At 32.0% G+C, this 18309-nt stretch overlaps 1 protein-coding gene across 1 annotated transcript in view; it reads left to right on the forward strand.

The window, feature by feature from the left end:
- LOC113398538 (organic cation transporter protein-like) overlaps nt 1–18309 on the forward strand; it is a 32209-nt gene that overhangs the window by 642 nt on the left and 13258 nt on the right. The window lies entirely within an intron of this gene.

Below are 18309 nucleotides of genomic sequence, written 5' to 3' on the forward strand. Positions count from 1 at the left end.
TCGTCCATGTGTTAGTTTTTATAAGCTCACTAAATGAGAGGTGTTTATATATATATTTATATATATATATAAACCAGATATCTAGTAAAGTTGAAAATTCATAACTACAGAAGCTTCTGTCGATAAGAGACAAAAGTTTTCATTTTTTTAATTTAACAAACGCACGTTAAATTTAAATATTCGTAAGCAGTTCAAAATATTATTTATTTTACTCACAGCTTTTGTAAACATATTAAACTTGAAAAATGCAATTGAAGAGGAGAAGGAAGGAGGTATCCAATCCAACCTTGGACCATTGGGACTTAAAAAAAAAATTAATAAAAAAAAATAATATTTAAAACAAAAGATAAATTTATGTTACAACATTTTATGAATATTAAACTTAATATATGGAAGACAACTCCGTATCACTAATATTTAAACTATGTTTATAAAATATATTATTGAAATATGTGTGATTTAATTTTTTTTTTAAATAACGTAATATCACATTTGTGTATAAACGACGCTTATTAAAAATTAATTATTTTTATATGAACAATTTTCCGAAGCATTAATACATACTTTTTTTAAATTGCAATAAATACCTTACTTGTAGTATTTAAAAACAAAAATCTACAATCATTTCTCATCATCATCATCTGAAATTTAGATTTGCACCTCCCACCTCATATTCTATGAGCTATCCTAACCTACACCGTTTGTTTTGATAAGGTCGCCAAAATTGTACGCATCTTTTATTAAGGCTGAATCCATGTTGTAATTATTTATTTTCTCTGTGCGGTGTACAATAAAGTATAAAGTGAGTGATTTAATCATTTAAATTTCGAATCGATTCGAATTTACCCAATAGTAACGCTATCCGTATCGGTTTAGAGCAAAAACAATTTTTATTCTATGCTTTGTTATGTCCTTTCCATTCATTCATGGAACAGTGCCGGTTATCGAACCCCATACAAAAATAACCATCTGAAAGCAACGAGACAATAGATATTTAACAATGCATAGTCCTCATAGTGTACAATAGGATTTTAAAGTCTATTTCCGATGCAATACAATTTTTTTGTCAAATAATTTTTATCAAATGACAGAACTATTTGTTACTGTCATTCGTGATGACAGACGTATTTTTAAGGTAAACCCAACGAATTTTGATCCTTTAATACTAAGTGTTGTCCTTTTGTATGTTTGATCATTTAATATAATATTTACGTGATCGTACAGAAATTCTCATTCAAATTTCTGAATTTTGAAAATGTATAAATGTACATTAGTTTTATTAATTGGAAAAACACGTATCGCATATTATTCAGCCAGTATTCATAATTAAAGTTTTTTTTTTTTTAATTCTAATATACTAATAATAGTGATAAGGGAATTCAAATGTTTTAAAATTATAAAATTAAATGTAAAGGTAAATACTTAGAGCCATTTTGTCCGATGTTAAATATCCTCTGTCTTTTGTCCGTAAAATCCCTAGAAGCGGGCCAAGATTTAAGACTCTCCATCAGGTCTTCCGCAAAAACGTTGTTCATACGTCAGCTTACTACAAGACCTAATTGCAAAATAACTAATTGCTGTTATATCACAAATACGACTGTTTACTATTTTAAAAAATAACTGAGTATTTTTAAAATAGTGTGACATTGCATGACGCATTGAGTTGAATGAATATGTAATTGTATCGCAGTTAGTGATGTTCTGCAATTAAATTCTTGCAGTAAGATCAAAACATATATTGATATATTTACTCTAGCAAACTCTTAAGCCCTTTTCAGATTAGGATGTAACCTATCAACTAACCCTCTCCGCCCGAATCTACTTATCTATATTCTTGTATTAATGAATATACTTCATTTATTAATGTTTTATATATCTAAACATTTAAATTTATAAATTAGCAAAGTTCATTGAACTATGCCTGATTAAATGAATAGTGATGTTAAAGTCGATTGTCGATAGAAACAGTCGTCAAGAAGGGGGACATTCAAGATGATTCCGTGCAAAAGCAGGGAACTAGTTTTGGTGATTGTCTATAATAACAACGTTAACTTGACCCTGATGGGAAAATACTAAGTGTATAAATATATTTAGAATAACAAAGACTTGACATGGCTTAAAAGACTTAAACCTATTCAAAATAAAATATCAGCTGATTTGCAAACGTTTCAAAGTATCAAGGAAGGTCATATGATGTTGAAATACAGCACACATTGACGTGTGTACTTGTAAATATTACACCTACGAAAATTATCTTATTAAGGGTTTGGTTAATGTTTTTTTTAGAAATTATAGTTTTCCTATTTCTCACAACTGACTCGACAGCACGAGAAACGACAGCTCGAAACGTTTGTACTTAGTGGTAGGGCTTCGCGCAAGCCCGTCTGATCCGTCACTCTTCAAATATTCTACCGCCAGTGTTACAGGCACAAGGGACATAATATAGATTCCAAGGTTAGTGGCCCTGTAACCCCTCCGCCTACCAATGTAAAAAAAAAAACCTGTAACTTTACTTTGTCACTCAGCTGCGGGTATATAATTCAGCTAATGGTCATTTTTATCGCATTTACCTAAAATCCATGTGTAACAGACTTGTTAAATCGTATTATAGGACAAATCTTATATATGAAGACTGCTTTATAAAACCTCCTTAAAGAATGTTAATTTTGCTCGTGTACCTTTATCAGTTTTGAATTTAGAATAAAATTAATGCAAAATTAAATTAAATATACGGTTACCTATAATGTGTGAAGCACGCCTGCGATGAAGCGAAGTATAAATGACCATGACACAAAAACAAATAAACCTTCGGCCACACTAGTGGGTTCAACAGTAACAACCTTGATCGCATTGACAACGTATTAAGAATGTAATTAATGACTAATGCGATGAATACTATGATATTTGTTTTATGAAATACGTAGGCGAATGGGCCAATGGACTGATGATAAGTCAATATCCCCCTTGGAAATTGGCGCCGTAAGATATTTTAATCATTCCTTACATCTTCAATGCGCCACCGACCTTGAGACCTTAGTTAATATGTCCTTGTGGCTGTAGTTACACTGTACAAAGTATTGCGGCTTAGAAGTAGAATATAACCTAACCTAACCTACCCAGAAGGGCTTGCACGAAGCGCATCACATACTTGATATTGTTGTGTTTCGGTTTGAAGGGTGAATCAGCCAGTGTAACTACAGGCACAACGGACATAACATATTAGTTCCCAAGGTTACTTAACATTAGACGGCCCATTTTCCGCCTACGAATTAAATTTAAAAAAAAAGCACATTTTTCTATATTCATAACTGTATCATTTGTTATTTTAGATAGCTTATAATTATTTATTTATATTGTTAAGGCAATGAGAGGTTAATAGTTGATAATTCCCCGTCTCAGCCGATTACTAGATCTACCATATTAAACTAGCGACCGGCCTCGTCTTCGCACGGGTACAGTTTATTAATAATTATATGCTTTAAATATAATGTATACGACTAATGAGAACATTTTTAGAATTGAGTTTTACTGGAGATTAGCCCCTACATACAAACAAACCCTAACCTACCTTTTTATAATACATAAATATGTACTAATAATTAATGTAGAGAATTAAATATTTAGATTTTTCAGGATTTGAAGTCGAAATCTCAGATTTAAAACTACTGATTTGATGACTCTCTTATTTACTGCCAAACGAGTTCGGTTTGCTCATCGAGTTCGGGACTGATCACTGGATTGGATATAGCAGACGTTCCAAATTTAAAACACATTATAAAGTATGCAGTGCTCATGTGTGCAACTGTCTTATAAGTTGACGTCAAAACTTAAGAGGTTTCAATGACAAAACAAATCTCCCCCTTTTTATATGTCAAAACGTATAAACAAATATTTTTCTCACAACTTCGCAACTGAGCACACATGTAACTATAAATTCTTGACAGACTGCGGAATGTCTGTCGCCGCTACATATAACACACACATTGACGATATGTGTTTGTGGTTTCCGTGTGTATATAACACACGGAAACCACAAGAGAGATAAGCGAATGATTCGCGTAATATATGTGGGTCAAATGTTATACCTGGTTTTTCTACACTATCTGAGTAGGTCAATGAACCTTCTGGCGAGTTGTTTTAATTATTGAGATGAGCAATATATTTTCTTGTGATTAATAATATTATTAATTAGTTGAGTATAATTCATATATCAAGATTGCTGTAAGAAAGCGCTCATTTACATCGGAATCAGGTTTTGAAAAAGCGTCGATAACAGTTCAAACAAGTCTGTCTTGAAAACTTATCCTTGAACTGACTGATAGAAAAACAATCATTTATTGTAAATCATAACAAAAATGTACTTAATTGCATATACAAAAAAAATGCATAAGAATCTTCCAAGCCTTGACCTTACTTGATGTAGGGCTTTGTGCAAACAGACGGGCTGCATCCACTGATTACATATTCTACCATCAAACAACAATACTGAGAACTGTTGTGTTCCAGTCTATAGGGTGAGTGAGCCAGTGTAACTAAAGGCACAAGGGTCATCATACACCATAGTTCCCAAAGTTGGTGGCGCATTGGTGATATAAGGAATGGTTTCTATTTACACTTCCCATCAGGTGGCATATTTACTCGATGCTTATATATATTATAAAAAAAAAATAGGCACGAAGTACTTGTCACAGGAAGAATGTACATTTTAACTTTGCAGTCTGAAACAAGTTAAAATGCTTTACTTCTGGCTTCTTATACAACAGTTGTCAATAATTTTATTAAAGTAAATAATATGACTTTTATTTTATATACACACTATGTATATGTAAAAAAAAAACATTTACTCTTCGCGATTCAAGGCTAAAAATTATATTAAAATCAACTTCAAATCAAATCAAATGTATATTAAAGTTAATAAAACGATAAAGTATTTTTGTACCGTCAATATTTCAACTCTACCGTCTTTTCGGAGAGAGGCCTCCAGCGAGAAAAAACTGCAAGAATCTCGCATAGATGCTAATTTCAAATAAGCCAGATTTACAATGAAGTAAATATTTACAATTATTGTTCAATTTAATCAGTCCCGCGTTGAAACCAAAGCCTAAATCCAATCATATTTTTCCAAAAATATTATTTTAAAAATTAGTTTTAAGTAAGTAAGTTTTAATGATTTTTTTTTTAATTCAGTGAAAATAAAACTCTTTTTGCTAATAAATAATATCATTATTTATAACCAGATAAAACCGGTTCTATAAAATTGAATATAACAATGTAATTAAAAGAAGTATCAGAAATATCTTTGAAAGTGAGCGATCGCACCATCTGCGTTTTAACGAGGTGAATGAATTGATCACGAAGTGCCTGTGTGCATGTAACGCTGTTTCTACATTGCGTTTGTTTTTATTTATTAAGAAACTGCCTTTATACGTTTTTTATTGAATCCTTATTATATTATATCGCAAATAATCTTACAAATCGAACTTCGATTCAATAGACTATTAGAAAAAAAAAGTGGCTGTCTTGAGACATTCATTTCTATACGGCGAAAGAATTAATAATATGGCGTTACTTTAATAAAATAAATATATTATTTATTATTATGCAATTATATATAGCAACGATATATATTTATATATATGCAATTATGTCATGAGCCATGACGATTCAAGAGAGCCGTGTGCCGTCACGACTATTACGCTGTCGCCTACCCCAAAATTAAAAAAAAATTCAAAACTCATCGCTGAACACAATCCATAAATATCAGAGAGTGATATAGCATAACTATAAATACGCATTGGAGCAGCGTGGTGGAATTTGCTCCAAACCTTCTCCTCAAAGGGAGAGGAGGCCTTAGACCAGCAGTGGGAAATTTGCAGGCTGTTAATGTAATGTAAAAAATGTAATAAATATTATGTAATTTAATAGATACACGCATCAAAACACTAAGATACGCGTATCAACTTCAGTCGGTTTTCAATATTACACGCGTGAGATACTAAGGTACGTGTAATGTTCACATGTTAGTCGATTTACCAATTAGATTAAATATATATTATATTTAAATATCAACTCGCTGTGCAGGCACGGTCTTCACCGCGCGCCAATTTTTATATATATTCTTTTCCCGCGCTTTCGCGATGTCTGTCACTCAAGATGACAGATACATAAATACACAGATAATATATCAAATCAAATCACATCAAATCAATTTTATTCAAGTAAACTTCACAATGAAGCGTTTTTCAATCGTCGATATTTAAATACTACCACCGCTTCGGAAAGCAGCTTCCAGCGAGAAGAAACGTCAAGAAACTCGCATAATTGCTCTTTTCAATTAAACAGATTTACAATGCTGTTTTTTAGATTCATATAAAAGATAAATCTACAGTAAGATCTATAGAAAGCTGCAGATTTTGAGGTACTGGATTTACATGGTATGTCGAGAGGAAACATATATTCTGCTCAACTGTCTATGTCTAGTCTCAAACAGGTGCACCTATAGAGGTGCAGTGTTTGGAAATAGTCCTAACACTCAAAAGCCAATAGAACCGCAAACCCGAAACTACTAAAAAAAATCAGTCAACTTAACGGCTTCACTTGCTTTCCAAGGACACAAACATTTCGGTAAAAGCAACCAAATTAAATTCTAAAAATCGAATCATCTAGAATCATAAAAATAAAACCTAGTTCATCTTAAACATAATTTATACTGGGCTGTGTGTATGTGAACACGTCACAACGCGTACAAGGCGAGAAATCAAGGCGCAGTAACATGCTATTGCATTGTTTTGTGACACCGAAGCATTGTGTTCTGTAACGTTGAATAATTTTATACTTAACAACTGATTTTCACGGATTCGCCTGTGTGAAACCACCTTTAATAGATTTCTCCTTTTTTTTAATTTATAATAGAAATTTTAATGTGTGTGTGTGTATAACGCCAATTGCACCGCTCGTTTGCCACTGTAAAGGACTATCGCAGCTATTATAGCAATCATTTGCCTTCTGGAGGACACTGTTATTATCTCTCTGTTAACGCACACATACGCAAACATAGATGCACACATACACAGGCACACTGTGTATATCGGAAGAAAGTAATACGGTGTTGCTGTGTTGCGGTTTTAATTTTATTATAATGATAGTAAATATTCAATCGACCATATTTACAAGGTTTTTATCTCTTATTTAACGTAAACGCACACAAGCTCATTATTAATCTTGGAAAAAAGTAATACGGTGTGACAATTTGCGGTAGAAACGATTTATTTTGAATCTTAACTAATATTATAAACTAACTCTGTTTTTCTGTCTATCTGTCTGTCTGTTGCTCTTTCCCGACAAAACCACGGAACCGAGTTTAAAGACAAATTTCATAAAATAAGGTCCAGTGACTTGGTACGAAGAAAGCTTGAACTCCACGAAAAGACATAGGGCTACCTGACTATCAATGCCTAAAACGCGAGCGAAGCCGGGGTCGCTAACTAGCCTTTATAAAAAAAACGTGTATGTTTTATATCATCATGATCTCAAAGGGAACACGTCCACTGCTGGGCAAAGGCCTCAAGGATCTCAACAACGGCCGGTCTTGTGTTACCCCCATTATTACATTTTCTAACTATAACAGCAAGAAAATTGCATTATAGCGAGACTATAAAAACAATACTTTCTTAAGTAAATGTTTTTTTTATTATTTAAATGTACTTATAGTTTAAATAAAGGGATACATAATCAGCCTGTAAATTTCCCACTGCTAGGCTAAGGCCTCCTCTCCCGTTGAGGAAAAGGTATGGAACATATTCCACCACGCTGCTCCAATGCGGGTTGGTGGAATACACATGTGGCAGAATTTCGTTGAAATTAGACACATGTAGGTTTCCTCACGATGTTTTCCTTCTCCGCCGAGCACGAGATGAATTATAAACAAATTAAGCACATGTAAATTCAGTGATGCCTGCCTGGGTTTGAACCCGAAATCATCGGTTAAGATGCACGCGTTCTAACCACTGAGCCATCTCGGCTCATAATAAATCTCGGCAAATAAAGGGATGCATTTTTTATATACTTATGTTCCTCATAAATGTATCATACAAGTAATTTAAGTATTTTTTTCTTATACACAGACAAACAACTATATTCGTTTAAACGGTATAAAATCAATACATTTAAATCAATGTTAATTTATCCTTTTATTACACCAATGAAACGGTGTATTGAATTTATTTATCACAGTACATGATGTACTCCTACGTACTTGCATCCTCTTCAAGTGGAATGTGAATGCAATTTTTATATGAAAAAAATATAGTTTAATTGATTTTATTGTTATTTGTCTAACTTTATTGTCTTAAAGCGATAATATAGCAATATCTATCTATAACAGTCAGCTTATGTTCTATGTGGCCATTCAAGTGTTAAGTAAACATTAGAGATGTGCCGATTGTAACTTTGACCGACTAGCCGACTAAACGATTAGTCGGTTGTACAGTCACGGTTAATTATTGCTTTGGTTGCAGGTCAGAACGGTGTTATTGTGTAAAAAAATTAAATATTATATAAGTTAAAAAGATAAGAGATTTAATCATGTCCTGATTCTTTTTGTCCAATTAATGATTCATGTTCAGTCAAGTTTAACCAGTAATAAAAGATAATTTATTAAAAATGTACTTAATGTAATTCCTCCTATATACATTTTATCAAGAAATATATGCAATAAAAATGAAACCAGTTAGTTGGTACTCTTTGCCAAATAGTCGCCGACTATGAATGGCTTTCCCGAACAGTCGCGGACTATTCGGAACGTCTTTGGTAAACATCAAAGAGCTCGTAGGCTTTTTACTATGGTTATTATTGATGATTGCGTGATCGGTGATTACGTTATCACTATTTATTTCTATTGAATAATTAAATAAAGTGCATTAAATTCATTCATAGTTTTTAACTTGAATCGGTTTAAAAATATATGTACCCATGATTATTAAATTACCTAAGTAAATTGAGGGGGGGTCGTATGAACTCTACTTACTTTGGCTGATAAGAGGTTAGAGTACAGTTAATTACTAATTATAAACATAAAGCAGATATTCATAGTGATGACAAATATATTTAAAAAAAAAAAACAGTATAAAATATTTAAAAAATAACATAGGTACTATTAATTTTATTATCAAAACTTTTGCGTGTTCTGCGCATGTCTGAAAAGATATCAAACATATCATCATCAAGCTATCCAGCGTGAGTCGTGTCGCAAGATTTAAAACAAAATATTGTCATAAACATTGCACGATATAACTATAATAACTATTTTTATTTTATTTTATTAAGAAAGCAAACAGTGACATTAAAAAATATTAAATGACAAATATATATAACAAATAACCATTTAGATGCTCTCGCATATAAACATTATGTTAAATTATAAAAAATACATGCCACGCTGGTTTATTTACTAGGTCGATAGATACAAAATAAACAAGATAACAAAAAAGATACATTATGAGGAATAAAGAAAAACGAAAATTAGAGCTGCTCATCAAACCAGTTCATGGTCATATGTTCCTTTTATCTATAGGTAGTTAGGTATAGATTAAAATTATCGAAGCTTTATTAACTCGAAATCATTTTGATTTATGGTTAAGATGAATCATTACGTTAATCCCATCATTCTATTATAAGGTAATTTATTTCTCAATTGTTAATAATATGATTCATCTCATTTGCATTGATAACGTCTAGTCACAAGTTGCTTCACAGTTGATCTCGATTACTCTGAACCAATGAACGCTGTAATATACTGATATTATGATTACCTATATATGAGCTAAGGCTTTCAACGAATTCAAAATCTAATTATTCTTTATTCAAACACTTTTGATTCTACCATCGATTCGGGATGTTAATCCTAAACAGAAGAACTCGGGTAGTTACTGATTATTAGTTATACTTTTCCGACAATCAAATACACAGATCATTTTTTTTATACTATAGGTAGGTCGAGCAAATACCTGCCTAAATTATTTTAGTAAATATATTGCAAGGTTAAGTTAAAAAATATATATCATTCGACGCTATACACGAGTTCGCTTTTGCACATTAATCTCATTACGTCAGAAATGTTAACCCAAAAACAACTGTGTAAAGTTTGAATTCAATCGGGCGTACGATGCGTGTTTATACAATACTATCAAAAGATTAATTTGTTTATTATTTATTTAGACCATTATTATATTACAATTGATAAAACTAAGCAACCGAGACCCCCCTCCTCGTGTCGTTATTTTCAAAAGCATACGTTTATCGATACTAATTTAATTTACATTATAACAAAAATATTTTAAGCTCACATGCTCGGTCCTTTACTTACGTCAACTTTACTTTTGTAACAATACGCTTAGTATATATTATATAACAAGCATCAACGTGTAAATAGTGGCTGTCGTGCGACACCCATACCTAAACGAAGTGTATACGTGCCATTCACACCCGATCCCCGATTGGTCCTCGATTAGTGACGTCACGAAACCTGTCGTACCGTCGAATAAACAGTGCTACGAGCAGAAGCGCTCCTTACCCAACCGACAACGTCCTGAGCCGAGGTGTGATCTCATAGGAGACACCGCCAGGAATTATCCTGATTGATTACATCACGAGCCCGGAGCGCTCAAACTTCAAATAAGAGTCACCCCTACGCCCGGTGACACTGTAAAGGCCAAAACAAGCGCGCCTACAATGAAGTAGAGAACAACACACAGAGGGCAAAACGGCATAAGAGATCGTCATTCCGTCTGCCGTCACAGCATACGAGTCGCTCCTTCAGAAAAATTATTTTTTTTTGGCTAAAGTATATTTGAGCGTATAGTTTTACTTTCCCGAGATAATGTTATCAGCACTACTATCGATACATAATCCTATCGATAGATACGACTCTAGCTTTGACAGCGCGATTCGCAATGTGACCCACATAACGCACAGTCTACCGTAAATACTCGTTTAAGAACCTTATTTGCTGCCTAGGTTCTATAGGTTCAATCACCTAGGAGATCGTAAAAGTAGATTTAAAATGAACATTTTATATCGACTTACGTTTATATAATGGTAGAGTTACATTTAAAGCTCATGGTAAAAAAAATATTATTTTTTAAAAGATTATTTGATCTTTGATGAAAATCTATCTGAATTGATAGATTTTCATCAAAGATAAAGGCTAAAAATAAAATAATATTTAAGCTATATAAAACTATATATAGATAAATGTGCGTACGTTTTATGAATTTTATATTAAAATAGTTACTACTTATAATTCAATACAATAATTTATTTTGTCAACATGAAATATAGACAAGAAAGATTTACGAGATACGATCTTATCCCGATTTACACTTAATACATTTAGAAATTGTACACTCAAATTATATTTTCATAGCACAGAAAAAATCCTGAAATAATTGAACGCATAATAAAAACATATTTACTTTAACAATGCCAAGTTAAAAAGGTTTATTCACGAAATGTTTTGAGAAAAGCACCATCTGACAGTTTCAATGATTTCGTAAGTACAAGGATGATAACAGTTTAGGTTTCACGGTTCGCAGCACAGTGACAATGAACATATTTATTCCAACCTTGGTAATGTTCGTGGTAGGTAGATAGACGCAGTTTATTTATCTGCCATCCAAAATATACCAATACTAATCTACAAATTTACTAATCCGCATTGTGTAATCGAAGTGGGTTTCTCGTGATATTTTTCCGAAAATTAAACTCTGTGGGTACGTAGAGATTATTTCAGCAGACTTCAACGCACCTCCCACAGATATCGTGAGAGGTAAAATAAAACCTGAACTTCTATCCAAACCCGCCTTAAGTTCAACAAGCGATTTTTAGAAGATATTTTTAGGGCGATTCACCGATGATCCAAGATCGGCGAGGTGCTCCCGAACTCGAAGCGGTCAGGCTGTTGCCCCTCGTAGTAGACTAGTTTGTTGGTTGGCGGATCTAGGTCTTAAATTCAAACTCAGTGTCTAACAACTACAAAGTCTATGATTATTTTCTGACAAGTAATTCTCACGTCTGCGGTTTCATCGGCTTATGAGAGTTAGGTAAAATAGAGAGCACTTTTGTTTGCGTGATTATATCTTTTCATCTATATGACATCAGGCGAGTCTCTCTTGAGAATGTCCATCATAGCCAAAATAGGTTAGGAGAATATCGTTATTGCTAACATCTTCTACTTTCGGGATATCCGTTTTACATTTTAGAACATTTAATTGGTTTCATTTTATATACATATATTGTATCTTGAAAATTATGTATACCATTAAGTTCTATTATGACGCTCGATAAAGCTAAACTGCATCTAATTACATAGGATGTAACTATTTTTGTACCACAATGATTGTATTTGAGAAAATTGTCCTATAATCAGTATGTTTACCTACAAAAGCAATCAAATGGACAATTAACATCTTCCTGTTATCTTTATGATTAAGATATTTTTTAAGATAATCTTTGCCTAGTTGTCTTTTTCTGAGTCATATCCTTAGTTACTTTTTCTTCTTCGTGAAATCCCGTTCATCAGTCCATCTTCTTTTCAATTTGTCTATTGCCTCAAATATACTTATACGTTATTGTAAGGGAATGATCAAAGGCACACAATATCTAAGGAAACTAGATTATATTGGCGGTCGAACATATGGGCCACCTGATGGTAAGTGGTCACCACCGCCTATAGACTACGGCGCAGTAAAAAATATTAACCATTCCTTACATCGCCAATGCGCTACCAACCTCGGGAACTAAGATGTTATGTCCCTTGTGCCTGTAGTTACACTGGCTCATTCACCCTTTAAACCGGAACACAGCAATACAGAGTAATGCTGTTTGGCGGTAGAATATCTAATGAGTGGGTGGTACCTACCCAGACGGACTTACACAAAGCCCTACCATCAAGTAAGTGATGACTGGCTTCGCCTCGAATATAAGAGGCCGTTACCTTCAATTTTAACATACGCATTTAGACGTTTTGGAGGAGCTCTACTGGGGAGGCCCCGACGTCGTCTTCTTCAGGACATATCAGAAACATATTGCATATCCTTTTCAAGATAATTGCTACCTTTTCACCTCAAGAAACCATTTCTTCTACTTACCGTCTGTCAAATATTTACCTACTCAAACAACATTTAAAGGATTTGTAGTAAATATAATTATGTAATTGTTTGTATAAATTGGCTTCGGTCGCTAAGTGATGTGTTTACTGATCTAATAATGCAAATATCCATTTGTCGAATGTTAATACATTATGCAAATACTGCAAGCGGATTTAATACGTATATAAATGTAGTTATGTTATCCCAAATAAACAATAATATTCAAATTATTCACAGAGTTGTGAGTGCAATGTAAATTATTGGTTTTTACTTGGTGATAGAGATTTGTGCTTGCCCATTTGGATGGGTACTACTATCAAATATTCTACCGCCAAATAGTACCCAGTATTGTTGTGTCCGGTTTTGAAGGGTGATCGAGCCGGTGTTGGACATAACATAGTTCCCAAGGTTGATGACATATTGCCTAAGTAAGGAATGGTTAATATTTCTTACAGCACTATTGCCTAAGGGCGGTGGTGACTATTTACCATCAGGTTGTCCATTTGCTCGTCCGCCTACCGATATAATAAAAAAAAACTGGATACCGCCCATTATTGTACCGCTAAAAACAATCAATTAAAGATGAGTAAGCCAGTGTAATTAAAGGTACCGTCAGAATTCTTATGCAGTGACTATTTCTGTATGTCATGATAGACAACAACTTAGGTTTAATTATGATGCATTTAGAAAGTGTAAATGTTTTGTATATATCATAGAGCCAATTTTGACACATGATTTCAACCGATGTGTGGGGGCAACCCAGGCAAGCTCATCTAAGTTTTTATGTGTATTATTTGTGTTTATATTTCATCTCGTACTCGGCAGTGACCGAAATGTCGTGAGGAAATCTGCATCGGATGAAAAATCAAATAGGTTATTAAAAACCCTATTGAATCGTCAATTTCGAAAATTATGTAAAATGTAGAGCTATCGCCGGTTCTAAATGTTTCGAGTTACTCTTTTCCAACGCTTTAAATACAAAGTTATATCCTGCAACAAAGATTACTAACTCCACGCTTTTTTATCATTTACACAATATCATATTATGATAATACTATGTTGAGTAAAATGCTTTTGACAAATATGTATTGTCTTTCCCATCTAAATATACAAGTAAACTTAACAATTAAATTTTTCTATGTCAAGTAGATTCGTGGTTATAGTGTTATATGATTCCATCACATAACATAATAACTGATATATTACAAATATATATATTACAAATATATATATATATATATATATATATATATTAGTTTGAAGTGTTATAATAAAAAATGTGAATAATAAAATCTCATGAAAACTTCCGGACGTTTTCAACATTTCGCGTCATTTGCCGACGTCAAAACTTTGATCGATATAACTTCAAAAGTTTGAAAGAAGTCGAATAACAAGCACACAAATGTCACGAACATCTTATTTTACTTACTTATTATAAGAATATTGAACACGTTTGTATGTTAAAAAGTCAAAAGATTTAATAAGATGATATTATCAAAAGGCAGACAAAAATATATTTCTTTGAGATATTAAGTTACTTTCTGTTAAATTTATATATTTGGGCGTTACGGGAAACCATTGACAGGATATATTTTTTATTTCGAATGGGCAGGCAGACTGACAAATGATACTGAATGTAATATTAACCTTAGAAACTTAGATGGCAACCTGTAGTTACAATGTTTCTTTCACCTTCCAAATAGAAACAAGTAAATATTCAGTACTAATACATCAATCACGGATTTACTCGCGTTTAAAGAGTTGGTCGTCATGTTCTAGGTACAAAAAAGCCTATAAAGGAAGAACTCGTTGAGGTTGAAGCTTGTTAAATCAAATTTCAACAAATTCGCTTCATTAATTTGGCCGTTAAAGCGTAACAGACGGACCGTATAATATTACTATAGATTGCAATTTACGATATAATAACATACGATCAGTGATCTTATCCAGTAAAACAATTGTTTGGATCGAACAAACAATTGAAAATCGAATCAACATAAAAATGATTGCATCAAACATTTAGATTAACGATAAGATTATCTAAGATATCATTTTAGATTATTCAGATGATTGCATGTTTTAAAAGATAAGATAAGATAAGATATAACTAACGTGATAATAACGATTTTCATTTAAATATTTATTGTACGATCTATACTGCGAGTTTGCGTACGTGATTACCGAATATGGGTGTAAATGATGAGTAAATGTTATATAATATAAATATATATAAAATAAAATTAATGTTATCGTATTTGTTAGTGATTATTAAATTTTGACATCGTTTGACCGATAACTAGTTGTCGCCCGTGGTTTCGCTCGTGTTTGAGGAGGTGGTCGTCAAATGTTCAGAATAAAATACCAAGTCCTTCCTTGGAGTTCAAGCTTATATCTGAAATTTAATCAAATTCGGTTCAGTGAATTGGCCGTAAAAGATCAATAGACATACAGACAGAGTTACTTTCGGATTTATAATATTAGTTATTTGTTTTAAGCTATTGTTTTAATTCATTCGGAATTAAAAAAAAAATCATAATCATATCATTAATTACTCAACGTTATTAAGTCACTTCGACGTGTCTATTATTTAATACGCATAGTATATGACGTAAGCAACTTCGTCCCGTTCTCCTACAATATATTAAGATGATCTAGTGATCTTCAAAGAAATTTAAGACCATCGCCTTCGATATATCCAGTATTGTGTGCTCACCGCCATGACGTGTAGCGAGTTTTGATTGAATTAGATAAGTCGTTCAGACTATGTGAATAGAATAAAAACGATAAATCATATAACATGGCACATATATCATTACATATAAAGATTTTGTTTGAATTATTGTTGAACATTGAAAGAACCATTAAACTATATTTTAATTTATTAAAAAATATAATTATTTCAAACGAAGATTGAAAGATAGGCAGTCGAGTTTCGGGAGCTTCAATTAAACTTTTTAAAAAATATTAAAATTTATTTAAAAATTTAATTTAATTTGAAAAAGTAATTAAAAGTTAATTATAAAATTAATACATGTGAGAGAATTGGATGCCAATCATGTAATGATTTGTTACGCTTAAAACTATACAATGTTAAATTTAAGGAATCAACAAGTTATTGGAAACTCACGGAAGGTTTGGTTTCTGGAGATTCCTTAGTTGGCAGAAACGGTGTACGTAACATAACTAGATAATAAGCAGTTTTATTTCACTTACCTTTTTATTTATGTAAACACAAACAATTGTAAAAAAAATATTAAACTTTTTTTATCTTTGATATCATATTTGAATATTATTGTTGTTTATAACGAGGCTAGCGTATTGTGGCACTTATACGGGTGGCTTATTTGTAATGTATACTTCATATTAAAAAGCTGAAGAATTGTTTGTTTAAATTCTTTAATATTTATATAATTAAGGCTCTACCAGTACGATTACAAATAAAACTGTTTACGTTACTTAGTAATTTTTTTAAGAAATATTATATACTACGTTTTTTTAATGCATGTTTAGGTGGACTATCAAATGGGCCACCTGATGGTAGGTGGTCATACCTCCCATATAAAAAAAATTGGCACTGTAAGAAGTTATTACTATTCCTTACATCGTCTTTGTGCCACCAATTTTGGGAACTGAGATGTTATGTCCCTTGTGCCTGTAGTTACACTGACTCACTAGCTTAAAACCCAACCATAACAAGTATTGCTGCTTGGCGGAAGAATATTTGATAAGTGGATGGTACTTACCCAGACTACTTATTGGTACCAATAAGGCAAACCGTTTAAAATTTAATAAATATCAAACAAAGCGGCTGTTCGGCTGTCTCTCTCACTGATGTAAAGTTACAAATTATTATTAACAGGCTACGTACTGCAATATCAAGTTCTTTTTCAGTTGTGAATGCTCGAATCTGAACTGTTGCTATACCCTTAATGCGAGTAAAAAGCCATATGGAAGCATGGTGTCTTAAATTAATAATAAATATACTCACAGATATATTTGTAAATATGTATCAAGTAAGCATCTTATATATTATAATAAAATCTGCTAAAGCTTGTATGTTTGTCACATTTAATTTGAATTCTACATGCGTCGATTATATAACGTAGATTAAAAGTTAGATTGTATATAATTTTATGTATCGTTTTCCTGTACATGAATGCAAACGGATTATAGTTAGCATATAAATTAATAATTAGTTAACACAAAAATAGTTTGGATACGACATTTTTTTTCCCCACTTAACCATATTTGAGTGCAAAGAGTGCGCAGTGTTCAGCCATACATGGCAATTATAACACACATCATCAATGAATATAATAATCGCCGTTAATAATACGTTACATATACGTTATGAATTATTTACTAAATAAATTATAATTACGACAAAAGTTTAATTATTTATGAGCATTTTATTTAAAAGATTTTTAAATAAATTCACAATTAAATAAAATTCTTCACGCTGTATATTATTCATTCGTATACATTAGACGCGACCTTCGACGAAAAACTTTGATTATGTCGAAAATTTATTGATCTGTGAACTATGTAAATAAAGAAAAACGTCTTATTGCAAGTGTAATTTCATTACCAAATAACGTATTTTTTCATGAAATCTTAAATCAAATCGTACCATTTTAAAGCATTATCGGTAATGTAAAATTTATATGTAAACACGAATATAATATTACATAATTGATTAGTTTTGATACTTTATTGTGAATATATTAAAAAGTAAGTTACAAACTTAACTGGACTCTTTAAAAAACTGATGACGATTATTGAAATTCCTGATCGAACTACAGCGACAATCCGAAACGACTGGAGAGTGTTCTAGCATATTACTGAGCTATTACGAGTATGTGCAAGTTAAGGGTTTTCTAGTTACACATTTGATTGACGGGAAAAGTTTTTATACTATTTTGATGTTTTTATCACATTAATTCAAATTTTTGTAAAGTATATTAATTTTATGAACTAAATAGAGTATAATAATAAAAACAGTTGCCAAAATTAAAATATTTTTTTTATTGTAATGCATCAATCTAATGCTTTGCATCATGAGTTTCAACTGTATTTAATCGAAGTAATCTTTTTCACTCAACTTGACAATCGTATAATACATAGAGTTCGTCTCATTTCATTGTTTAAATGGTAGACTCTTTTC

This window comes from Vanessa tameamea, chromosome 14 (genome assembly GCF_037043105.1).
Source record: "Vanessa tameamea isolate UH-Manoa-2023 chromosome 14, ilVanTame1 primary haplotype, whole genome shotgun sequence".
Classification (NCBI taxonomy): domain Eukaryota; kingdom Metazoa; phylum Arthropoda; class Insecta; order Lepidoptera; family Nymphalidae; genus Vanessa; species Vanessa tameamea.